Genomic DNA, 26,973 nt, shown 5'->3' with positions numbered 1-26,973 from the left:
AGCCTCTGCCTCCCGGGTTCAAGCAATTCTTTGCCTCATCCTCCCGAGTACTTGGGATTACAGGCGCCTGCCACCATGCCCATCTAATTTTTGTATTTTTAGTAGAGATGGAGTTTTACCATGTTGGCCAGGCTGGTCTCGAACTCCTGACCTCAGATGATCCGACTGCCTCGGCCTCCCAAAGTGCTAGGATTACAGGTGTGAACCACCAGCGCCTGGCCTTTTAGCCAGTTCTTGATTAACTGTTCAACTACCAGTTCAGATCAGGCCAGATGAGTGGGCTTTTAACTACACGTTCTGCTCTACATTTCCAGTCACACTTTTCATCATGTCTGAATCAAAAGCATTCTCAGAGGGGAAGTCATTAACACCCACTTCAGTCTGAAGTTTAGAGTGTTACATAAAAGCATGTCCACTGTCAGAATCAATACTAGTGTCTATCACCTCAAATCCTTTTTTGTGAGAGTCGAGTATAAATAAATAAAATTAAAATACTCAAACCCACGCTCATGTGCACACCCCCACACCCCTACAGTTTCCTGTAGAAATATTCATCTCTATGAAAGCATATCATGGTTATAACTGAAAACCTTGTTATTAAATATAATGTTAGTTAAAATATTAAACGTAATGTTATTCTGAATGTATTTGTAAAATATTTTCTACATAGAACTTATTCCAATTTCTAGACCCAGAACAGAAACAGAATTATATTATAAAGTATACCCACCAAGAAAATGTCCTGAGCTTTTCTCAGCCAATGCCCTGATTACAATCTTCCACACTACATGTCTTTAGAGAGCAGGTAATCTTAGGACTTTGCAGAATAGTCCTATTTTACCTTGAAATTATCATCTGTTTCTTTCCCACCCTTATCAAATTCATTTTTCCTTTGGTAAAATGCCAATTCCAGAAAAGCACTTAAAAACAAAAATCGTATAATTCCAATGCCTGACAAATGATAGCCTGTACCAATGATCTATTTTTAACTAGAAGGTGTTAATAACAAAACAATACTAAATGATACATGTAAATGGCATTTGCCTCTATGTGTCCACAAACTTACTTTTAGTTCCTGATACCCTGTCACATTTAGCATAAGGGGACTTATACGTCAGAGTCCTTGAAATAGGGTTTGTAAATTTTAGGTGCCTAGTCACAGCATCTAATCTTTCACTGAAAAAAAGGAAAAGATGTGGCTCTAGAGAAATAAGGATTTCAGAAACAAATTCTTGCCTGTTTGACTGTAGCTTCTCATCTATCCATACAACACACATAACCTGCACACTTTTTAGCAAGTCAATTATAGTTTTCATAAAACATGTGGAAGTGCTGAAATCTCTTGCAGCTGCTGAAATACTTGAATTCTGACTTCTTATATGAAGTCATGGACACCAAATATGTAGTAACCTACTTACAGGTTGAACTGCTTTTTGGCACCATGAGAAGGGGCAACCTTCTATCAATCTGATTTGATAAATCGGTAAATGTGTCTGGTAGGTGGCAGGGCTTAGATCAGTAACAAAAAGCATTGTACTATGGGATGGGGGTTTGACAGGTTCCAGCATGACCACTGGCCCTGTACATCACCAAGATGTGGTTTACCTCCTACAAAACCTGGCGAAAGAGAAAAAAATGGAAGCAATTAAGAGGTACAACATAATGGGGGGAAGTTCTGCACATGAGGTGGAGGTGGAAGTGAACTGAACTAACTATTCTCTTTCTTGTTCCTCTCACTTTCTCACAAAGTATGTTATTAAGCAAAGGACTTATTCAAAGCACTAAAAGACATAATATATTAATTAACATTCATGGAGGAATTGAAAAGAGTTCCCTAAATGAGCCAATCACTCTATCCTTATAGGTAAGGCTGAATTTGCAATGGCTTGCATAACTATCTTAATGGTTTTTATGAAATATTATAAATTAGACTCATAGTTTAGATTTAAGAAATTCATTTGTACTGCATCATAGATGTTTAAAAATATTCCTATATCTGCACAAAGCATAAAAAGCTCTCTGGAAAATCATGAAACCCTTGCACACTCAATATTCCTCCCCACCCCAGTCCTTCCCATCTGCCAGCTGGGTTTCATTTTAAGAATTTCACACTGAATATAAAGTGCTATTTTGACCATGTGGCTCCAGAAATGTGAATTTATAGTCTATTCAGCTTGTATGCAGGTGATTGACAGAGAGGGGATTAACCAACTGGATGCGATGAGGCCGCTGCCTCTTCCTTCAGGTTACTTTAAGTTTCCATGCAAGGATGGCCATCCTTGCATGGTTTCATTGAGGCTAGCAAGAAGTACAGCTTCCTAGCAGGGGACTTACTTTTCATTTAACCACTACATGGCCACCATACCTTGAAACTATTTTCTTCATGTTACTATTCCTCCCACATTCCATCTATTTTCCCATCTGTAAAATGGGAATACTGAAGTTGGCTTTCTTAGACATACCTTGTGGTCATATCCTACTGATACATGACACATATCTATAGTTATTGGTCTTCGGGTTTAAGAGTCAAGATTCTGACAAATGTGTATGTGAGCATGTGTGTATTTGGTTTTCTTGGGTGGGGGCAGGCTAGAGGGAATAGGCAAGGAGAAGGTTGAAAGGTTGGCTTAAGAGTTCCTTTATATATATATATATATGTATATATATTTTTTTTTGAGATGGAGTCTCGCTCTGTCACCAAGGCTGGAGTGCAGTGGCGCAATCTCAGCTCACTGCAAGCTCCGCCTCCTGGGTTCGCGCCATTCTCCTGCCTCAGCCTCTCCGAGTAGCTGAGACTACAGGCACCCGCCACCATGCCCTGCTAATTTTTGTATTTTTGGTAGAGACGGGGTTTCACCTTGTTAGCCAGGATGGTCTCGATCTCCTGACCTCATGATCCGCCTGCCTCAGCCGCCCAAAGTGCTAGGATTACAGGCGTGAGCCACAGCACCCGGCCGAGTTCCTTAATATATTCTTACTCTCTGTGTGAGCAATGCCTAATAACTGAAATATGGAAGAGACCCTCTACACGCAGTATTTCAGATATTACTTTGGGCATCTAGAAATGTTTCAGATACGATTGCTATTTAAGATTGCCACATAAAGCAGTCCTATTTTTTCAACAGTTAACTATCTTGTTTCAGACTTCTCATCCTCAAGCATCATCACAGGCACAAAAATGATGTCATAACTGTAGACAATAGTCCCCCTTTACATGCAGTTTCGCTTTCTATGGTTTCATTTTCCTTGGTACCGTATAAAAAGATATTTTGAAAAACAGAAAGAGAGACCACATTTGTTTTCATTACAGTATGTTGTTACAATTATTTTATCATTAGTTACTACTGTTAATCTCTTACTGTGCCTAATTTATAAATTAAACTTTATCATAGGCATGTATGTATAGGAAAAAAACATAGTATCTATAGTAGGCCTTCTGTATCCATGAGTTCCACATCTGTGGATTCAACCAACTGTGGATTGAAAATACTCAGAAAAAAATTGCACACGTACTGAACATGTAATGAACATTTTTTCCTCATCATTATTCCCCAAACAATACAGCATGACTAGTTATGCAGCATTTACATTATATTAGGTATTATAAGGAATCAAGAAATAATTTAAAGTATATAGGAGGATATGCATAGGTAATATGCAAATACTACGCCATTTTCTTTCGCTGACTCAGATTTTGTTATTTGAGAAAGGTCTCAGAACAAATGCCCCATGGATACTGAGGGACAACTGTAAAGGGTTTGGTACTATCTATAGTTTCACGCATCCACAGGAGGCCTTGGAATGTATCCTCCATCAATAAGGGGTGATCCACTTGTATTCAGATTTTCAAAATGTTTCTTTTTTGCAACTTTAGGGTCATGCAGTTCCTGGGATTCTGTACACTCACTAAATGCACAGGAAATAACACTGTAAACCAGATGACTTCCCTATTTGACAAAAGATCAATGAAAGGATATTCGAGCATTGACTTTTGAGAAGGGTGTGTAGGATGTATTCAGATTTGATACTGTGACACTGAAGCTAGTCTCAAAATTAATGAGCATATACATAAAGGTTGACATCAGATGGAAGATGACATCATTTGAAAAATACATGCTTATCATATCCCATCAAGTTTGGTCCTGTTCAGAACAGGAAAAGTTCCATTCATAGGTGGAGTCTTCAGCTTCTAAATTATTTAGGAGAGTAATAATAACGTTTCCCCTCCCTTCCCTCAAGACAGAGCAAACAAACAAGTACACTATAGAAAATCAATTATAATTAGGGGAAAATTTCTCCTGCTTGCCAGCAAAAATAAATATGGCTCCATTGAAAAAAATCACTAATATTATACATTGAAGTTTTAGACATATGCTCTGAACAATTAAGAAAATTATTTGAGCACAGAAAAAGGTATGGAAGAAGCCATATCAAACTGATAACACTGGATAATAACCTTGGGGATTAAAGAGGGAAAAGATTATTAACTTTTATTTATCTTTATGTATCTCTGAATAATTGGACTTAAAACAATAAGTGACTATAGTTTTTGTATTTTAAAAAAACTAATAAAATAAAAACATACAGGCTGGGCATGGTGGCTCATGCCAGTAATCCCAACACTTAGGAAGGCCGAGGTGGGCGGATCACCTGAGGTCAGGAGTTCGAGACCAGCCTGACCAACATGGAGAAACCCTATCTCTACTAAAAATACAAAATTAGCTGGGCATGGTGGCGCATGCCTGTAATGCCAGCTACTCGAGAGGCTGAGGCAGGAGAATCGCTTGAACCTGGTAGGCAGAGGCTGCGGTGAGCCAAAATCATGCCATTGCACTCCAGCCTGGGCAACAAGAGTGAAACTCCATCTCAAAAAGAAAAATAATAATAAAATTAAACAAAAACATAAAAACGTACACATGAACACATCAAAAAGAGAATTTAAGGAAATAAAAATACACTGTATGCAGGGACACATCCAAGAAGGTAACCTGGCTCACAGTGGAAGCTCGACAAACTTGAGTTATATGAACGTGAAGCACACAATAGCTGACAATATAAACATTCTCCTCATATAGTAGTATCTACTCATGTGCCGCAGACAAATATAGTTGCTTTTTAACCATCATAGTTAAGAAATATGGATTTTTATCTTATCTAAGCACTTGGAGATTTAAATTTTAAGTCAATAATAATTTATAAGAGTTTGTCTGTTTCTGGAAGGTGGGCAACCTTTCAGGCAGTCCAGAAGAGCTTCAGGATTCTTAACTTTCACAATGAAAATCCAACAACTGCCCACAGGGCTGCAATGTTTATATGTGGATTTTCCAGAATTAGTGGTACCAGCTCTTCAGGCCCGGACAGGAAATGAAATCTCCGACTCCCTGCTCTTTATCAGATCTCCTGGGAGAAGTAATCTTTAGAGAAGATCATTGAGAGGGCCAGATCATCCATCTTCCTCTACAGGATGTCTAATGCTATCCTTGAATGAAGTTCAAGTATACCCTGCTGAAGGCTACCAAATCACTTTATGGCATTTCAATACTAGGGTCTCAACGTTACTTAATGCCACTGTAAGAAAAGGCCACAAGAAATTCAAAACTACGCTTACTATAACAATGTTGTGAATTCCTCATTAGATCACTCAATGTCTTCTATAGAAAACATCTTCTTAGAATTATGGCCTTAAATGATGAGTTAATGGGTGCAGCACACCAACATGGCACATATATACATATGTAACAAAACTGCACGTTGTGCACATGTACCCTAGAACTTAAAGTATAATAAAATATATATATATATATAAAAGAAAATGTCTTCTTAGAATTATGCTCGAACAGCTTTTATTTTCCCTGTGGAAGACAAATTCTCCTTCTTTTCCATAATGAGAAATAATATGTCACAGGTCATGATTCCCCTGCCCTTTCATTTTTCAAAAACCCAGAGCAACAAATATGAAACTCAAAAGTGATTCGACCAATTGGAGTAGGGTTGAGCATTATTATAGTTGCCTTCTCTTTGTTCTGATCTTCTTGTATTTCAATATTTTATTATTACTATTTTCATGTGAGTCACTTTAAATACTTTGTAGACAGAAGCAGTGGACTATATAGACAAAATAAAAATAAAGTAATATCTCCACCTGGAGTTGAACAATAACATTCAGTTATCTCTTTCCTTGGCATAACTGCTTAACAGAATACACCAAGCTTCATTGAAAGCCACCAATCTTCAATCATTCTTACTATTTTGAGGGCTTCTTAATTTTACCATGGAGTGTGGACTCCAGTTTTATCAGAATTGTCTTGGTATGAGAAGCTTCAACTGAAGTTCACTCATTTAAAACATTTTAAGAATATCACAGTAAGAAGAAATTCATCAGTAGGTCAAGTCTCTTATAGCAAAATCCAAGGGACTGTTCAATTGTTTTACTATATAAAATAAATGATGCTTACAACATCATTTTTGCAGAATCCTTCCTTCTTTCCTTCGTCCTTTCTTTCCTTCTCTCTCTCATTCCTTCTCTCCCTCATTCCTTCCCCCATGACTGCGATATTTTCAGGTGATAGGATTTTAACTGTACCGTCCAGTTCTTACTGTCTTATAGGTCAGATGTTAGATGTCATATAGCATTTTTTTTAATTGCTTGTTTCTCCAAAGTACCTTTAACTTTTTTTTCAATAGGCTTTTGGGGGACAGGTGGTGTTTGGTCACATGAATAAGTTCTCTAGTGGTGACTTCTGAGATTTCAGTGCACCCATCACCTGGGCAGTGTACACTGTACCCAATGTGTAGTCTTTTATCCCTCACCACCCACCATCCGTTTCCCCAAACCCCAAGTCTAATATGTCATTCTTATACTTTTGTGTTCTCATAGCTTGGCTCCCACATATGAGTGAGAACATACGGTCATCTGGCATTTTTAATGCCACATGATCAAATCCAACAACACTCTCCAAAATAATCTTTCAGGGTAGTGATGGTGGAATCTAAAAACAGTAAAGTTAAGGTGTCTTTAGCCATAGGATTCTGGCCAAACTGTGAGATAAATAAAATCTGCCTTCATTTCTTTTTCACCTTCCTTTCCAATAATTCCTTCCAGCAATCCGAAGTCTCTATATACCTTACTATGTGTCAGACTCTTTTTTTTTTTTTAATGGAATACCTTATGAATTTGCATGTCATCCTTCCACAGGAGCCACGCTAATCTCTGTATCATTCCAATTTTAGTACATGTGTTGCCAAAGTGAGCACCACATACTCTTTTAAGACTAAAAATATATATATTAACTCATTAATCCTCATGTCAGTCTATTGAGGAAAGTACTATTATTATTCCATTTTTCGGAGCTAGGACACCGAAGCTTAGACAGGTTAAAGAATATGTCCAAGCCATGGGGGCAAAACACAATGGTGGTGGTCTGGCCCAAGAGCCTGTGTACAGTGGAAATATGCTGCTTGTTGGTTAGTATGCTGCATGCTGAGCTAGTAGTAACAATAAAAAAGCGGTTTTCAATGAAAAATCAGTGATTAATAACAGGAAGTGAAATCCAACAGTATGTAACTTTAGGTACTTACAATAGGGTTGGGATGAGATTTGTTGCAATGCCTCCTGAAGTCCCTTAAAACTCGGTCCACATCAGCAGCCACTCCTTGAGAGTATTGCAAGTAGAACAAAGCATTTCAAACCACAGAATCCTTTCAATGTTTTTATATTTCTCCACTATAATCTCGCAGCACTCCCTCCTCCAAAGGGCAGCACTGAATGCACAGACACATGACACATTGATATAATCAAGGTTGATTGGTGGCTTCCCACATATCATGTGAGGTCCCCAAGAGATTAAAGATTGCTAGAGTATTGTGGAACCCTCAGTGATCTGGATTCAACTTATCCATTCATTCATTCAACAGATACTCAACAGGAACCTACTACATGCCAGATACTCTTCTAGAGACTAAAGATAGAGCGGTGAACAAAGCTGAAAAATCCCAAACTTCTAGCTACTTACATTCTAATGAAGAGAGACTAAATAAATGTGATAAACCAGTAAAATAGTATGTAGTGTGTTAGACAATGGCATAAAGTACTAGGAAGATGAAGCAGGAAGATGCGTGGGAAGTCTACAGTTCAAAACAGGGTGGTCAGGCCAGGCATGCTGGCTCACGCCTGTAATCCCAGCACTTTCGGAAGCTGACAGAGGAAGGTCACTTGAGGCCAGACTTTAAGACCAGACTGGGCAACAGAGTGAGACCCCGTCTCTACAAAAAATTTTTTTAAAAATTAGCCAGGCATGGTGGCATGCATCTGGAGTCTCAGCTACTTGGGAGGCTGAGGTGGGAGGATTGCTTGAGCCCAGGAGGGCAGGGTTGCAGTGAGCCAAGGCTGCACCACTGCATTTCCCCATGGGCAACAGAGTGATATCCTGTCTCAACAAAACAAAACAAAACAAAACAAAGCAGGGTTGTCATCTCTCAATACTCTCAGATCCTATCCCCTTAACTTTCTAGCCAAACTGAGTTTAGTCACTCCTTGAACTCACCTTGCCCTTCCCAAATATGAGCTCTTTGCCCAAGACAGTTCTTTCTGCTAGAAGGCCCTCTGTCCTGTTTCTTGTGAGTGGTAGTTTAGCTACTTCACTGTACTGAAGCCAAAACTACCTTTGTTCAAATCCCCTTTTTACTACTTACTAACTGTTTGGCTTTGGGTAAGTCCCTTAACTGCTCTAGTTCATAGTTTTCTAATTTGGAAAATGGGTATAATAATAATGACAAGAACAATAATACCTATATCACAAGGTTCATTGTGAGGCTCAACTGAATTAGAATATTAAAGTGCTCAGAATAGTACCTGGCACTATTCTACTACTACTATGACCTCAACTAAATTTCTATCTGTGCTTAAGACCCAATTCAAACGCTACTTCTCAATCTCTAATCACAATAGCTGAAGGTGAGATTTTCCTTCTCTGAGATACTGTAGTCCCTTGGTTTTATCACTGTAATGGTATTTAACCTGTATCTTTGCAAGTGTTCACACTATCTTGAAGTACAGTTATTATATACATGTGAAGTACAATTATTATATGTGTGTGTATATTTATTTACTTATAAACAGCCTCTTCCCTCCTGAAATCACAGCACCTGAGGGTTTAGAATGAACATAAACTTTTCTTCTTCCTCCTTATCTCCTCTTCCCTTCTGTGAGTGTTTTAATCAGGTCATTATTTATATATACCAGAGAGTGGACAGGACAAGGAAAGGGAAGTGAAATTAGCAAGTTCACGGGCCTACACACACACACACACACACACACACACACACACACATACACTTTATAGTTCTGTATTAGTTCATTACATTTAAATCTCTCATTGTTTTTGATCTCCTTCTCTGAGGAAAGCTTGGTGGTACAGCAGTCTATCCTCCAAAGATTCACAATCTAAATCATGTAGAAAGCCTTAAGGAAAAAAAAAATTCCTCTCACTTAAACAACTTAAGCCCCAACCCTACTTGAAACTATGCCTTAAAGTGCTTGCTGTCTCCCCAAATACACCATGTATCAATTTTCACACTTCAAGACTGCTACTTATCCACCTGATCCACTCTGGAACCTCCTTCCCTTCCCGTCACTTCTCTTCTCTGTTTTCCTTGCTTTCCCTTCCCTGAAGAATTGACTGCTCATTCAACCCAAGGAATACATAAATATTCGTCCATTCATTTCCCCTCTCCCCTGCTAGAGTACAAATTCTTTGGGATGAAGACAGACCTCAAGGCTCAGAGAGCTTTGCCCAAAGTAGATCCTCTCACTCATCTTGGCGAATTCCACACCTGGAGCAAGGCCTGCAGTGGGGCAGATGCTCAGAGCGTTCACTGAATGGAATTGAATGAGCTGCTAATGAGAATAGCCAAAGGAATCTTTTCTTGTTTTCTTTTCTCTTTCTTTTTAACATCTTTTTCTTTTTCTTTCCTTTCTTTTCTTTTCTTTCTTTCCTTTGATGGAGTCTCGCGCTTCTTCGCCCAGGCTGAAGTGCAGTGGTGTGATCTGGGCTCACTGCAACCTCCACCTCTCTGGTTCAAACAATTCTCCTGCCTCAGCGTCCCAAGTAGCTGGAATTACAGGCACGTGCCAGCATGCCCAGCTAATTTTTGTATTTTTGGTAGAGACGGGGCTTCACCATGTTGGCCAGGCTAGTCTCGAACTCCTGACCTCAAGTGATCAACCCGCCTTGGCCTCCCAAAGTGCTGGGATTACAGGCATGAGCCACTGCATCCGGTCAGTCAGCCAAAGAAATTTCAGTCCCTCCTTGCCTCCCTTGTCCTTGCCTTCTGAGCAGAGATGCTGGGCACAGAGCTGACCAAACCAAACTACTGGGGGGAGGAGATACACGAATACTTCCTAAAACAGGCTGGGCAGGATGATCTATAGTTTTTATTAATTCAGTTTGTTGGGGGCTTTATCACACACAAGGCACTGTGCTGTGAGAGAGAAAGATAAACAAGACCTGGTACTGCCCTCAAAGAACCCGTAGGCTACTAGGTGAAAAAGACAATAATTATAACAAGGTATGTATAAAAGTGGCTGTGGGAACACAGAAGAGGGTGTGAGATTTACCTGTCTTGATAGTTGCTAACTCATTTGAAAATTCGTAATATTTATAAATGATAATAAATCCATAGCAAAAGAAGCTTTAAAACTATAGTTCTCAAGTCTAGCATTAAACAGTTTGGACAATGTCTAGGTTATTTTATTTTGTGGAGAATAGGCTGTTTCTGAAAGCTCCCACTTTTATGGCCCAATCAGTAAGAGATTTCTATTCCAGCTGCCACACTATTCATTTATTTTAGTTGTAAAAACTTGAAAAAGCGAAAGGAAGAAATGTAAAATAAGCATCCCTGTCAAATTTACCCTTTTTCTTTAGGATGATGTTGATCCAAGACAAACAGTCTCCACCAGGGCAACATATATTTTAAACTTCATTGCAGCAAGTAAGAAAGAGAAACGACTTGATTTCAAGTTGGTTATTGATTTGTCAGGTGACTTTAAGTGATTCGCCTCTTGGTTCCCAATTTGGCTTCTGTTCCAAGGTAGAAATTCTAAAACTTGCTCTTTCACTCAGGCTGAAGTGCAGTGGCATGGTCACAGCTCACTGCAGCCTTGACCTTCTGGGCTCAGGTGATCCTCTCATCTCAGCCTCCCAAGTAACTGGGACTGCAGGCGCACATTACTGCACCTGGCTTTTTAATTTATTTTTATATTTTGTAGAGAGACTGTCTTGAACTCCTGGGCTCAAGCGATCCTTTTGTCTCAGCCTTCCAAAGTGCTGAGATTACCGACGTGAGGCACTGCACCTGACCTGAAATTCTAAACTTACTCATAAAATACCGAGAACAGATTTAATTCAGAGAATACCTTAATCTCAATGTGGTTGTGTCCAGGTGAAGAGTCAAAATGTAATACAAAAAAAAAAAGAAACAGAAAATTAGGTTCCACGATAGACACCAGGGCTTACTTGAGGATGGAGGGTGGGAGGAGAGTGAAACTTGAAGTACTAATTGGGTATGATGTTTACTACTTGGGTGACAAAATCATTTGTACACCAAACCCTAGTGACACACAATTTACCCGCTGCAGGGAAAACAACCTGCACATGTAACCCCCTAAACCTAAAATAAATGTTGGGGGGAAAGAAAGAAAGAAAGAAAATTAGGTTTCAGAACACAAAGTATTATTATTATTATTTGGAAAGTGCCTACTAAGACAGGGGCAGGTGACATGTTCTTTTAAGGCATCAGTACTAAGCCTGCCCAGCAAATACACAGCTAATCTAGAATATTGTGTTAGAAAGATAAGGGTACAGGGAATCTTGTATGAAACAAGAAAAATGCCAGATGATTGATACAGCCTCCAACATAATTTCTCCTAAAGGCTATTAACAACACAAGAAGGCCCAAGGCATTACTCTGAGCAAATTAAGACCCGACAGGTCATGTAGGAAACTCTTTCAAACATCCCAACATTTGATGTTTTACCATTTCATTTTGCTCTGCATATCAAAGAGATGGTTTACCTCTAGCCCAAACCTCCGATATTCAGTAATCACTCTATTCATATATATATGAAGGAAACCACTACAAAGAAACACACAAAGCTTCAGTTTACTCTGGATTCAATATCCTAGGGGAAGACAACAGTTTTCATTTTCTTTTCTTGCTGGAGAACAAAAGCATCAGGTAGGAAAATCTGTCCCCTTGGAAAAGGACCAGCCATTTGTTCTCTGGAAGGCCCCTGAAAGTAAGCAGATAAGGGAAAGTGGATACCTGGACTTGCCTGAGAAAAGCCTTTTAGGTCCAATTGTAGCAACTTATTTGAGAGCTGCAACTCATGAAGGGTGTCTCTGATATCACTTCAGATATGAAGGTTAGTGAAACATACCAATAGATTGAATCATCAAAAAATTCTCCCAGGAATTTGAACACAGAAGATTTGATGGAGAATTACTCCATTGGCCCAAGCCTGGATGGGCCCCTAGTGGAGATAAGATACAGACACCTTTTAGACAAGGGTTTCATTCTTCAGAAATAGAAGCTCAAATTGAGAACGTTCCCTCAATCCCTCAACATTATCATCACAGTGTTTATTAGGCATCTACATATACTCCGTAGGCACTAACCAAACACATAAAATCTAAAGTCTCTGCCTTCACAGAGCAGACAAATTAAGAAAACAACCCCACCTCCCGCTCCCATTCTGGGGACTACACATCAGAAAATAGATCTCTTTTTACAAATGTGACCAGTTTATTTCCTTAAATCCTTATTGATTCAGGAAACAGTGCTCTTCAAGTCTCTGGCTTGAGAAGAGCAGTGAAGATTAACCTTTTCTGATACTCAAGCTGCAGGATATCTTCTTTGCATTGCCTCTAGAAGGATTTAACATTGCTCTAATCCCTCATCTATCAAACTCCTTCACCAGAGGGGTGAAGGGGGCCCTTTTGCTCCCTATTTTTATGAGTCTGCCAGGAATACACTGGCAATCAAAACTGAAGCTGCATTCCTCAAAACGCTTTTCGTAAATAGACACAAGGCAGTATTGTGCTTACACATATTTCATATTCTGAGTTGTCTATCTTAAACTCAGGCTCAAAGAGGCTCTGAATTTCCCATTCTTAGAAATCATACGACATATGCAATAAGAACATATGGCCATGAGATAGCTGAGGCTTCAGTTTGTACCACAGCCAAGAACACTAGATGCCCAAGTGCATAACTACTAATGAATTAAGAAATAATGCAGAGAAGTTGTCGAGAGAAGGAAAATATAGAAAACCAATTTAGAAAAAGCAGATTTTATTTATTTATTTATTTATTTATTTATTTATTTAGACAGGGTCTCACTCTGTTGCCCAGGCTGGAGCGCAGTGGTGTGATGATAGCTCACTGCAAATTTGACATCCTGGGCTGAAGCAATACTCCTGCCCAAGCCTCCTGAGTAGCTGGGACAACAAATGTGCACCACCATGCCTGGCTAATTTTTTTTTATTTTTAGTAGAGATGGGGGGGTTCTCACTATGTTGCCCCAAGCTGGTCATGTACTCCTGGGCTTAAGTGATCCTTCCACCTTAGCCTCCCAAAGTGCTGGGATTACAGGTGTAAGTCACTGCTGTCAGCCGGAAATCAGACATTTTAGAGGTATCTGTCAATTGCATAATAATCTAAAAATATTTACATAAATGTGATAATGAGAGATGAGAGTGATTTAGATTTGGGGGGACATGGAAAACAAAGCTTCTCAAACTCAGCAGAATTTCAACAATTATCCAAGGTTGACAGGCTTAAAAATACAAATAGAGACTGCACACTAATAAATATGAAGCTCTTAAAATCTGGCTTTAAGGTTATGCCACACAGACCATTGACAGTTAGCAAATGAAATAAAAGATGAGATTTTGAAATCTATCTTGTAATTTGGTGAGGTTGACAGTAAAAAAAAAAAAAAAAAGCTGCATTATTTTTGAAGGTCCATTAAACTTGAAAAGTAACAACATGAAATCTACAATCTAATTACACAATTAAAATTAGTACAAGGAGATATACAATTATTTTATAACTTCTAGATTTCTACTGGGCTTTTTATTTCCTCCACTGGTTTTGTCTGTCATTGGGAAGGAAAATTTCAATGGTTTATCTTATAAACACCAGGTGTGAGTGAACATTCACTGGGCAACTGTACAGGACATAATACACCCCTCATAACACCTCCCTATCAAGGCTTTTGTTATAGATCACTGCCAATCTCTGTGAAAACAGGAACCATATTGCAAAGATCAGCAGTCATACAGTTTTCCTTAACAAATTCAAATACTACATCTTAAGTCTACGAGGTGTGTGCCAAACGTGTTATCCAATATACTGAGTAGTAAATAGCAAAGCCCTCCCCATCAGATTTTCTCAACTTGGAAGGAATTAGGGAAGCCATTGAAATGAATGCAGAATGGTTTGCAGAACCGTAAATATTCATGGTAGAATCTACAAATGTAACACTAGCTACCCCTTGTAAAATCATCTGTGCTCCTGCCAAGGGAACTCACACTCCAGCGGAGTACAGAGCAGTAGAAATACATTCACCTTTCTTATGAAGACAAGAAAAAAGATCAACCTAGTGCTTTCTATAAACAATAATACAAGTGAGAAGAAAGTGATTGAGGGAAACAAAACAGGATGGGAAAGGAAAAAAAGGAAAGGTTTGAGCATGCCTGTGTGTGCATTCGGAATAAACAGCTCAGATTAAGGCGAAAGACTTGCAGCAGCTGCTGCCATGGTCTATTTCTATTGAATGGCAACAGGGAGGGAACAAGGGGAGGCAGACAGAGCTAACCTTTATTGAGCACCTACTATTCCATGCTGGGTACCTGGAATACCATGTGTATGGATCAGCTCACTCGTTTCTCATAGCAACCAGTGACATTGGTGTTTGAATTGTTGCTTTTGTTCCTTGTATCAGAGCTGTGCAACTTGAACTAGAAAGATCACTGTCCTGCCATTTTCTAATCAAGTAATCTTGAACTGACGAGTCAATAAATGCCTTTAGCTTCCTAATTTTTTAAAATAAGGGAATAACAGCTGTCTTTGAAGGCTTTGGGCATAGACTGGGCACAAATATAGGTAAACTATTTAGCACAGTGACTGCCCAGAGTAGGTGCTCAAAAATTGGTAGCTTTATGAATAAAGTTTATAATTACTTAATAGAAAGCTGTAATATGTGAATAACTTTTTTTAAAAAATGAAAGTCTCATGCTAAAGCCCTGAACAATCCTTCCTTCCCATAAGTACCTTCATAACTTTTGGGGGTCTATTTTACCCAAATTATTATTTTATTTTTGGTAGAGTAGTCCAATTTTAGAAACTTTCCCCCCATATATGTAGGGTTGGAGGGTAATTGAAGACATGATGATAGGGTCTCACACTATGTTTTTCATTCATGGTTTCAACTTGGTGTATATCTTGCTTGGTTGCCTTTCATAACATATGTTCTTGTCATTTTGTTAAAAAATGGCTCTTCAACACAAAGTGAGTGCTTTTATGGGTTCAGGATAATTTGCACAGTCACTGAGCAACTGCCAAATGGTGAGCATCATTGTGGCTGCTGCCTGGTGCTTCTGGAATTTTTTTTAAAAAAGTATCTGCCAGCAGGTGCAGTGGTTCATGCCTGCAATCCAGCACTTTGGGATGGCTGTGGAGGGAGGATCACTTGAGCCCAGGAGTTTGAGACAAGCCTGGGCAATATAGTGAGACTCTGTCTCTATTAAAAAATAATAAATAAATAAATAAATAAAAGGAGCTGCCTACTTACGACATGCCAGGCACTGTGGTGAGTGCCTTAGATAGCTAGTGCATAGCAGTATCTGTGTCCTCCTCTTCTTCCAGGGCAAAAGGCTACACTACAATTCATAGCCTTTGCCAGGGTTGGCTGTGGCCAGGTGACTGAGTCCTGGGAGTGGGGGCACAACTGATGTGCACAACCTCCAGGCCTGGCCCAAACTAAACTTTTGTGATGCCCCCTTTTTGTGCGCACAGTCCTCTCCCTTTTCATAAGTGTTGAATAAAGTAGCCCCAAGGACCTAGAGGAGAGCAGAACAAGATAGAGGACATCAGGGTCCTTGAATAACTACAAGGAGCAGAATGCCCCCACTGACCATATTGGACTGTGAGGTGACTTACAGTGTCAAGACATCGAGATTGTAGGCTTTATAGCAACTGTATTACTCTAATACAGAAACATTTCATCACTTAATTCTCATTGCGGCTCTGTCAGGTAATGTATTATCACCTGCATTTAACTCATATAGGAACAGAGGCTCAGAGAGGTAAGTCACTTGTTCAAGAGCAAGAAGCTAACGGGTGAAGAAACTGACATTCTGCCCTTGGTCAGTGAAACTTCAGGACCCATGTTCTTACCCATGGGTATACTGTCCCCCTATAGCTATTGTAAGTATGTAAGTACAAAAACCTATGTGTTAGACATTTCCGCTTTTAACCTTGAACTTACGTTCTAGTAATAGAAACATTTTATTTTCCCGTTAATTATAATGGAGAATAGTAAAAATTAACATGAACGAATTTTTGTAGATGATTTCACTCAGGGAGTGACAGAATAATGCGTACAAACCACTAAAAGCACAAGGCAGGCAGATCACTTGAGGTCAGGAGTTCAAGACCTGCCTGGCCAACATGGCAAAATCTGTCTCTACTAAAAATACAAAACTTAGCTGGGTGTGGTGGAGTGCACCAGTAGTCCCAGCTACTTGGGAGGCTGAGGTGGGAGGATTGCTTGAACCCAGGAGGCGGAGGTTGCAGTGAGCCGAGATTGCACCACTGCACTCCAGCCTGGGTGACAGAGAGAGACCCTGTCTCAAAACAAAACAAAACAAAAAATCATTAAAAGCAGACTGCTCTGACTAAAGCAAGGCTGGGGTTACCAGGAATGAGCAGTTTGACAATCACTATGTGCCATCATATTGCTTCTCAACACCGAGCTATTCAGATTTCTTTCCTTTTTAAAACAAAAAATGTCTAATTCAGTTCTAGAATTCAGCTTTGCAGACGTACCAGAGCTATGCACCGAAAGTTAATGTACACCTTGAAAGCAATATGTACCTTAGCGACAAGGTAAATCCATCAATATCTGCTCATCAAACTACTTCCTGTTTTACTTAACTTGTAGAGTAGCACCATGTGTTTTGTCAGTTAATTATTGACCCTCAGCTGGCAGCCACTTGGTAATGAAAAGACTGTCTTCTGGTATGCCTTAGTTTGTGTTTCTGGTATGGCCATCTCAGCTTCCATTCTCTCCTTTAAGTCTGAAGTCTATATTCAGCTCCGTTTAGTTCAATTAACATTCACTATTCCCTTGCCTGTGTTTAGTAACGAGGATACAAACAAGATTCAGGCCTGGTCTCTGCCCTAGGACCAGGAGAAGAATCCAATAGCTCATCATAAAAGGATCACTGTACCAGTTCATTTAGTCCTTGAATGTCTTATTTTTTAAATGACAATGACTGTATTAGCTTTGAGGAATCATTCTTGAATGTCCCCTAACTTTCTGTGTAGATAATGTTTAGTACAAGGGGATCATTTAAGATATTAAAGATGGCGTATGTCATGGACACTAACCAACCAGAATGAATGTTGGTGGCAGTGCTGTAGTACAGTTCTAGAGGCTCTCTACCAAGCCAAGAATTACTGCTTTGGTTGTGGAATTGTGGAGCAGCCCAAGAGGTCCCGGGGGGGAGGAAACAGGTGGCATTCAAATGGATGGGCCAGTACGTCAATATTTTAACAAGTGGTACATCTGTAGTGATGCATTGATGGAATATTGCTTGACTTGTGAACAACAACTCCACAGGGAAAGGACAGCCACTTTTCCATCTGTGCTGACAACTGAGCTGTGTAGATCCTGAACCAGAAACACAAGAGAAAAACAATCTGAAAACCGTCTATTCCCTTGAGGACTTTCACTTTCCTTTATGAGCATTTCAAGTAGAACAGCACTCCATAAATGCTGCTGACTGACTGACATTTATTGAACAACCAGTGTATACAGAGCATGTTTTGAGAAACTTATACAGAAAATAGAAGTGATCTATACACACTTTCACTTATTTTGATGATTAATTTTTAAAAAGTGGCCTTTTTGAGGAGAGTCTATAATCTACACCCTAAAGAAGTCTTCTCAAGAGACAGGGAACTTCAAACTCAGGGCAAGCAAGTTTTGGAGAATGACTGCCCCTTCATCATTCGGGCTCTGGTCTTCAATGGCTGCCACTGGTAAGGGTGAGCCAGGATGGAACTCCTGAAACTCTAAACAAACAATCACCTCCCACACCAGAAACAAAGTGCTTTTGCCTCTCCAAATTGAAACACAAGTTTGTATTTGTGGTCTAATTTTTGAAGACCATAAAACTTTACATCTGCATAAAATATGACGCAGTTGCTTCAGAGGGTCAGGCTGTTCCCTGTCCCCACCCCATTGCCCCCTTCTTGGTGAAGGGCTACTTGGTAAAATGATCTTTGAGTTCTAGAGATGAATTATACATCCTGTATAATTGCTGGATGTTGTCAGATGCACAAATATAATAGGTTGTCAAATGCACAAAGCTTTCTCAAATAAGCATGATTTACCTAAAGGCATCTCCTTTACTAGTAAACTAAACTGATTCTTTTCAACCTAAATGAAATTCTTTTGGTTCTGGTATATTCTTGAGCATGTCAAAATAAAAATCTCATAATATTTAAAAAACTTATCAAGTTTTATTTTTTAAACAATATATTTTTAAAAACCTGATTATATTAGCCAGGCATGGTGGCGGGCGCCTGTAGTCCCAGCTACTCGGGAGGCTGAGGCAGGAGAATGGCATGAACCAGGGAGGTGGAGCTTGCAGTGAGCTGAGATCGCGCCACTGCACTCCAGCCTGGGCAACAGAGTGAGACTCCATCTCAAAAAAATTAAAAAAAAAACCTGATTATTTTTCAGACCAGGTAAACACTGTAAAGTTAAAAGACTTATAACGACTTGTAATTAAAGCTTAAGATCTGATTTGAAAAACCGCTGAAGGAAAATTTTCAATTAGAAAGCAGAACGTGGAAGATAAATGAGACATGACTATAAGTTCTCTTCCTGGCGTTAGACTATGACTTTCAGGAAAAGGAGGTAATAAACGTGTCGGGAGAAAGGTATTTGTCTGACATTGTGTCAGATTTCCGAAGGCGCATGAGCACCTTGAGAAGTAACAGCTGGGAGGAGCAGACTGAGAGCTTTAGCAGCTTTTGGAAAGTTGCCATTATGTCTCCTTAGCTTTCTTAAAAAGCATTCATTTGGTGTTGTCTTTTACTTTTATTAGCTTAAAAAATTTTAGCAGATTGTCACACAAGCCACATTATGGGAGATATTCCCAATTTTGTTGATTACTTTTCAAGCCTTTCTTAGTGTTACTTTAATTATTCTAAACAGCACTTTAAAACTGTTTAGATAAATTGAAAATAAGATTCATTCCAAAAAACTCATACAGAAAAGATCTTCTTAAAGTCAGAATTTTTGAGCCAGAAGGGGACTTACAAATCATCTATTTCAACCCTCTCATTTCACAGCTAAGGAGACTGAGAATGACTAAAGCCAAAGTTGGCTAGGAGGGTTGAGGGCACGAACCTAGACTCCTAACATTTAGTCCAATTTTCTTTCTACTCAGTGCCAATTCCACACTGTTTTTCATTTTTCATTCTCACTTAAAGGCTGCTCACCGTAACTCCCCCTGCCCCTCCTCCCAACTCTGGACAGCAACCAAACTGTCTTTGGCCTAACAAGGGTACACAGGGACTTTGGTTCTCTCCCAAGGAGGAGGTATATGCATTCATTTGGCTCTCTTCTTTTTAATAGCTCCTGGTCTTTCTTTCAATTCTTATCAAATACAATGTAATTTGGGAGCCCCAAATACCTCAATCAATATTTATAAATTTACAGAGAAGGGAAGGAATTACATTCAAATTAGAAAACTGTTAAGTTAGGCATATTATACACAATAAAGAATTCAACTCCTTCAAAAGGTGCTTATAAGCGTCTTTTAGCATTTTCACAGAAGTCTCCTTCACTGCCTTTAATAAAATCTGTTTCCTCCCAAGCTTCAATTTTCAAGATTAAAAAAAAATTATTCATTTGTCCTATATTGCAGACACTTCAACTTTTTTCTTGAATTTTTCTTTGTTTCTTGTGCTACTTCCTAACTTGGGACATCTAAAAACCTACAGTTTCATAATTCTATTTTTATAATTTTTTGAGATGGGGTCTCACTCTGTCACCGATGCTGGAGTGCAGTGGTGCAATCATGGCTCACTGCAGCCTCAATGTCCAAGCTCAAGTGATCCTCCCACCTTAGCCTCCCTCGTAGATGGGACCACAGCTGCATGCCACCATGCCTGGCTAATTTTTTTTACTGTTTGTAGAGACAGGGTTTTGCTATGTTGCTCAAGCTGGTCTTGAACTCCTGGACTCAACTGATCCTCTTGCCTTGGTGTCCCAAAGTGCTGGGATTATAGGCGTGAACCACTGTGCCTGGCCTTTCATACATTAAGTGAGGTTTGGGGCAGGGCACAGTGGCTCATGCCCGTAATCTCAGTGCTTTGGGAGGCCAAGGCGGGAAGATCGCTTGAGGTCAGGAGTTCGAGACCTGCCTGGGTAATATAGCAAGACACTCATCTGTACTATATGTGTGTGTGTATATATATATATATATATATATATATATATATATATATATAATTTTTTTTAACTGGGCATGGTGGCATGTGCCTGTAGTTCTAGCTAGTCTGGAGGCTGAGGCATGAAGATTGCTGAAGCCTAGGAATTCGAGGTTGCAGTGAGCACCGATCACACCACTGCACTCCAGTCTGGGTGACAGAGCAAGATCTTGTCTTTAAAAAAAACAAAAATAATAACAAAAAAAAACTTTGTTTTTAAGCAGTGAAACCTGTTTTTCAAATGATATCTTACAAAGAACTTAAATATGTATCGTAAATATAGGAGGGATTCTCTGACTGAAACAAGGGTTAGGGTCTACCAATTATATATTGTTATGAACCTCTATGTCCTTAGTCTTTTTTCTTTTTTTTTTTTTTTACTAGCTATACACTGAAATAAAGACATTGTAAAAACACCTAAAGAAGATACATCATCGCAATCCAAGTATCTTATTGTATCAGGCAAACAGAAACCACTCCAGTTATTCCAAGCTAAGGAATGTAATACAGAAAACTGGTCACACAGGTGACAGAAGTACTAAGAGTCTCAACCAAGATAGTAAAGCCATTCAGAGATTGCAGGAAGCCACTAACGCCCACAGGGCTGCAGGGATGCGGGGAGGAGGTGTCTTTACTAGATCATAGGAGTCATGGCCATCTGGTGAGACCTGGGACCATGGCAGGGGCTGCCCAGTGGAATCTGGGACCATGGAAGAAAGGGCTGTCTAGTGGGCAGATGAAGCCATGGAGGACATGCAGCCATGGCGGGAAAAAGTCCCCCACCCCAGCCACTTCATGCAAAGCACAGACAGGTAAGAATATCTCTCATTTCTCCCATACTTGTCCTTCTTCCCCTCAAAATTCTGTCTGTCCCTCCCTGGCCAGAGCAAATCAGAAGCATAAGGGTCAGGGAGCCTGGGCAATGCAGTTGATAGGAGAAGGGAAAGGAATTGACAGGATAGCAAATTGACAGTGATTGGCTTCCTCTTCTTCAAATTGTTCTACGCCAATCAAAAAAACCATTCAGCTGAAACTGATACCCAATCTTACAGAAATCCTTCTGCCACCCAGCTTCACGAGAATGATTCTCTCTCTGCCATCCATGCTCTTCTTTCCCTCTACTTTGGCTCACTAGAAGATACTATTCTGTATGGACCTATGAAATAGGTTTCCAAAGGAAGTTGTTCAACGGGCCAGGAAAACCCCCCACAAAATTCAGCAGAACAAGAATACAACATGCCTAAAGGTAAAGACCTCACATGTTGAACTATTTGGTTAAACCTTCAGTCACCAAGACCTTTTTTTTAAAAAAATAAAGTCCAAAAGCCTCTCCAGCCCCAATATCTTCCTCCGTTTTAATTTTATTTTTATTGTGGTAAAATATATATAACATAAAATTGACCATTTCAACTATTTTTTAGGAGTAAAATTCAGTGGCATTAAGTACACTCACATTGTTGTGCAACCATTTCCACCCTCCATTTAATTGTTAATTTTCTAACTTGCAGTGAGGGCGTGAATAGGAACTCAACACAGCAAAGATGGACAGAATTCCTCAAATTTCTAAATCCTTCTCTTTTGGTAACTTCATCAGCTTCATGTTTCTGAAGAATGGAGCCTTGACATTACCTATATTGCATGTCTGTCCATCTCACTCCTGCCCAGCTCTGTGCCTTGCCAAGTCACAAATAAGGATGGACAGACAGACAGACGGAGACACACGCGCACTCAGACACATGTGCGCTGCCCTTACTTTTTTCATCCTTCAGCTAAAAGCTCTCTTTCATAAGCGGTTATTCATTTGGCTCTGTTATTTCCTGCTTAAGCACCTGCCCTGGGTCCCAATTCACCTCCTCTACAATCACCTCTTGAAGCCTTTGGAATAAAGTTTCCCTAGGTCTGCATCAAATTTCCTTCCCTAATTTTTGGCACTGTCCATATCAACTCAGTGCAGCCCTGCAAGTACTGATCACACACGTACTAGGTATGTGTCCAGGACCATGTTCTGCTTTCTGAAAAACGGTATGGACAAGGAGCTTAGGGTCTTGGGAGATGTGTTTGGGACATCAAAAATAACATAAAAAATTGAGGATGAAGGATCAAGTATAGTGAGGTGAAAACTGAGCATCACTAAATCAAAAATGTATGATTTGAAAAAGGGCTGCAGCAACTCAAGGCAGCCTGTAGGGAAGTGGTCTCTGGACTCCCGACAGGCTGGGTTCAAAGTCTGACTTTGCCCTTTACTAACTCTGTGACCCTGGATGTTTCTTTCCCTTAACCACCCCAAGCTTCATCTTCCTCATCTGTAAGATGGTGCTAATAATAACATGTATCTTTAAGGCTATTGTGTGGACTAGGTGAGAGGTAAAGAATTTATTTAGCTCAGTGCCTGGCAGGTAGGAGGCACTGCATAAATGTCAGTGAATATTATTGATCTCCACACTCATTCTCAGCACAGAGCCAGACTGATGGTAACTAACGTTACTGGAGTCTTCATGGAGGAGACAGGATTTGCGATGGACTTGATTAGAGTTAAGATTTGGATAGCTGACTTTGAATGTCAGAAAAGGTTCCTGGAGAAGTGTATGATTTATGGTTGCTTAGGTAGTTTAGATATTAAATGAGGGTAGCATTTTAGGATTATCACTTGGATTAATGTTTTTTTAACTGCAAAGTAAATGTAGGCATTTTGGTAGAAAATCAGTGTCACCGTCCTAGCCATGATCTTTCTAAAAGGATCCTTCAGCTCCTCAGATCTTTCTTTTTACTTTCAGTTCTCCAACCTTGCTATGAAGTGTGGATAAAGGATTAAAATTCAGCAGATCACTTCAGGTTAAAGAGAGGAAGAGGCTTTGCCAAATACCCTTTATAAGTGCGAGGCATAAATTGAGACTCCATTCTGAGGACTTTTACAAATAAATAGAGCCAGGTACCCAAATTCTACTAATTATATTGATACCCATTCATAATCATTCCCCCTCCCCTAATATCCATTCATATTAATCCTCCTGCCCTCAAGTATATGGACATATTTATGGGATAAACTTGAAAAAAATTTAACAAGGACATTGTTATTCCAGGAAGTGGCTGTCAGGTGATTGGTTCAAGAATATTATACAATGCTCAGGAGAGACCCCACAGAGCTTCTGTGCTGTCTGTTCTCTCACTTCCAGGTGTTTATACCACATAAAACTCACTGCGTTAACCAATGCCAATTCCACACTCAGAATGAAATGGTTTCCTACTGCGAAAATGGTGTCATCCAAACACCAACAATAGCTTGGATGTCTGCTTTAAGACTAACGAATTTGCCAGTTTGTATAGGGCCCACGTATTTATACTTTAGCAAAAGCACTATAATCTCATTTCTGAAATTTTGTTCTTTTCTTCTAAAACAGAAATACAGAGAACTCAAGAAAGATAATCCTTAAAGTTTTTACGAAGTTAGAGGGAAACGATTCCATTAGTCTCACTTATCAAGGCCATCTAACTCTTTGTTTAGATAAGCATTCCAGATAGAAAATAAGTTCCAAAAAAAAAAAAGGAATACATAAAAGCATGCAGATTGGTTAGATAGAAGGGAAAAGGGACAGAGGGAGGAAATGAGGGTAAATATTATTTTTCCCTCAATGGGAGTATTTTAAAGCTAAATGCCCTGCCCTGAAAAGTCAAGAGTTATGTAAAGTATTGGTGGTTGTAGTCATTTGAGAAAAGTACGACCTGAATATGCATTTCTTTTGTGGGTCAAACAGAAGTCACGATAATTGTGTGTCCTTTACACTACCCCGAGATTGTTATTTAAAGATGAGCATAGTGAAAACTATAATACTATCATTTGTCCACTACTCATGTATGCTAGCAAATAATTATAAATATTTTTACCAATGAACTGAATCAGAAATTGGTAACAATTTTAAAGGTAGCTTTTCTGCTATTGTGCAAGATTAATGCCCTTCTATTACATTTAGTTCCAAAAAGATAATTCTCTTATCTGACAGCATTATAAAAGCAAAGTATTTCATGCATGGCAGTGTTGAGGAGCTTGGTCATGGGGGACAGGGTGAAAGGTCCAATGGACTACCATAAATATGTGGTTCACACCATCAGGGGCGGATGCACCTGCCAATCTGGCTTCTCAGTCAAAGTCCCCCTTATAAGGCAATGGTGTGGCAGAATGCAAATGAGAAATAAAGGTACAGGACAGCTTGGACTCTTCTATTGTAGAAAAGGAAAGAAAGCCGAGGAAGAGAGTTTAGTGTGGGCACACTTGCTGCTAACTTGAAGTACTCTCTTTACTTATGCTCTGTTCTTAGCAGGGGCTGATCATTTATTATAGGTTCTTTTTATATTAAACAGTAACGAGAAGCCAAATAATTTATAGGGAGTTTCATATTAAGGCTCAATGATATTAAATACCTGGAGAGCCTAGCATAAACAAAGATGGATTATCAGCAATGCTCAAAGTAAAATTTTTACACGATAATAAAAAATAAAACATTTTCATAATAAATCTAAAAATCACATACCCACACAAGTTGCTTCTTCCCAGCCAATATATACTGCAATTGGCTACCACGGAGGGGAAGTGAAGAGACAGACACACCTTTTATTATTTTATCTCTTAAATGTTACCTAAAGACCTCCATCTTAACCAAGCAGCCTATGGCTTCTCCTCCCGTTACTAAAAACCTGCCAACATTTCTTGGTCACCTGAGAGGGTATCATCAGGGCAGCTTGAATTTGGTATCACCAAACAGTCTGAGAAGGAAAGGGTCACTTGAAAGAGAGAAAATTTCCCATCCATGGATAAACCTTTCCGCATATAATGTAACTTTCAATAAGCCTGATAAATACTCTGTAAAAATAGACATCACTTCTCCTAGGTGTAAGAGAGATATTTGTTAGAAAGGAGGCAGAGGTATTGTTTGTGGAATTAGAGATCATTTCAAAGCGAAGTCATTACAGAACACACTCTAGGTTGCTCAACACTCCAGGGGAATATTTTTGGTGGTCGATTCATGCACATGCTGACTACAGAGGACATTCCTATGAACAGGAAACTGAGGAGGAAACCACAGTTTCCTCTACATTATCCAGCATCAGACCTCTGGACACTGTTAATTCAAGTGGTTTCCCTATAGAAAAGATGCAGATCGGTAGAGGGAATTAAGCTGTATATATACCAATTTAATTTCATGAAATCAGTTTGAAATAGAAGTAGTTTAGCTCTAACTGGAAAGACTGTGTTACAGATTCTTTGAGGAATTCTGGGCACTACATTCACTTTCCATGATTTTATTTATTTTTTATCTATAAAGGATTCCTAAGAATACATGATAATGTTCCTAACAATTGAGTCAAGGGAAAGGTTAAATTAATGCCTTCATCAATCATAAATGGTGATTATAAATAATCTCAGAATTAAATCCTTATCAACATAAATGTTTAAAGTCAGCTTTATTTGGCCTACAAAGAGGAAGAAAGAGTAATAATAGCTATATACTATTCACGTATGCTATTAGCAAACAGCATATATATTATTATGAAAAAAAGTAGGGAAAATATCTCAATTTCATCTTTCCTCCAACTAGGGTTGCTTCTCCTAGCCCAATAGTCCACACACTGCATGACACAGGGGGCTATTCACACCAATTATTGTCTAAATGATGTTCTTACCACTTAGAAAAGATGTACGTAGGACACAAACAGTTTGTTACTGTTTAAAGCAAATTACTGTCATTTTGTTTTGCTGAAAGATTTAAGGAAAAATTAAGTAATTTAATCCCATCAAGGTAGATGGTGTGCCTGATGCAGTCCTTTACAAATTGTTAGAAAGCTTGCTTTTCTTTGTTATTATTATATTGAAGCTTTAAGAATAGTCTCAGCATTAGGCAGGCATGACCAAATTGGATCTTCCTCCTAAAGGAAGCCACAGAAGTCAACACCTTTACCAGATCCAATCCCACCTCTCTCATCTTCGGCACCTTTACTTTCTTCCACCATTTACCATAGGAATAATATAAAAAATTATGTACCTTTTCCTACATAGTACATTGCTACTTTCTCAACAGCATAAATACCCAACTAAAACCAAACACAGTGAGAATAAGTAGGGGTCAGACATTTCATTTCTTCTTACTTTAGCCCACAAGCCTCTCTCTGTCTCAACTCCAGTAAGTAGGT

General features: G+C 39.2%; 1 protein-coding gene and 1 non-coding gene across 4 annotated transcripts in view; both read right to left on the bottom strand.

Annotated features, from left to right (window-relative positions):
• ARL15 (ADP ribosylation factor like GTPase 15) overlaps positions 1–26,973 on the bottom strand; it is a 430,737-nt gene that overhangs the window by 21,828 nt on the left and 381,936 nt on the right. The gene's annotated exons all lie outside the window — the stretch shown is intronic.
• Positions 7,151–7,254, bottom strand: LOC129468681 (U6 spliceosomal RNA). The gene has a single exon (XR_008652762.1). It is a non-coding gene; the product is annotated as a U6 spliceosomal RNA (small nuclear RNA).

This window comes from Symphalangus syndactylus, chromosome 18 (genome assembly GCF_028878055.3).
Source record: "Symphalangus syndactylus isolate Jambi chromosome 18, NHGRI_mSymSyn1-v2.1_pri, whole genome shotgun sequence".
Taxonomy (NCBI): Eukaryota; Metazoa; Chordata; class Mammalia; order Primates; family Hylobatidae; genus Symphalangus; species Symphalangus syndactylus.
This window is presented reverse-complemented; position numbering and strand designations above follow the sequence as displayed.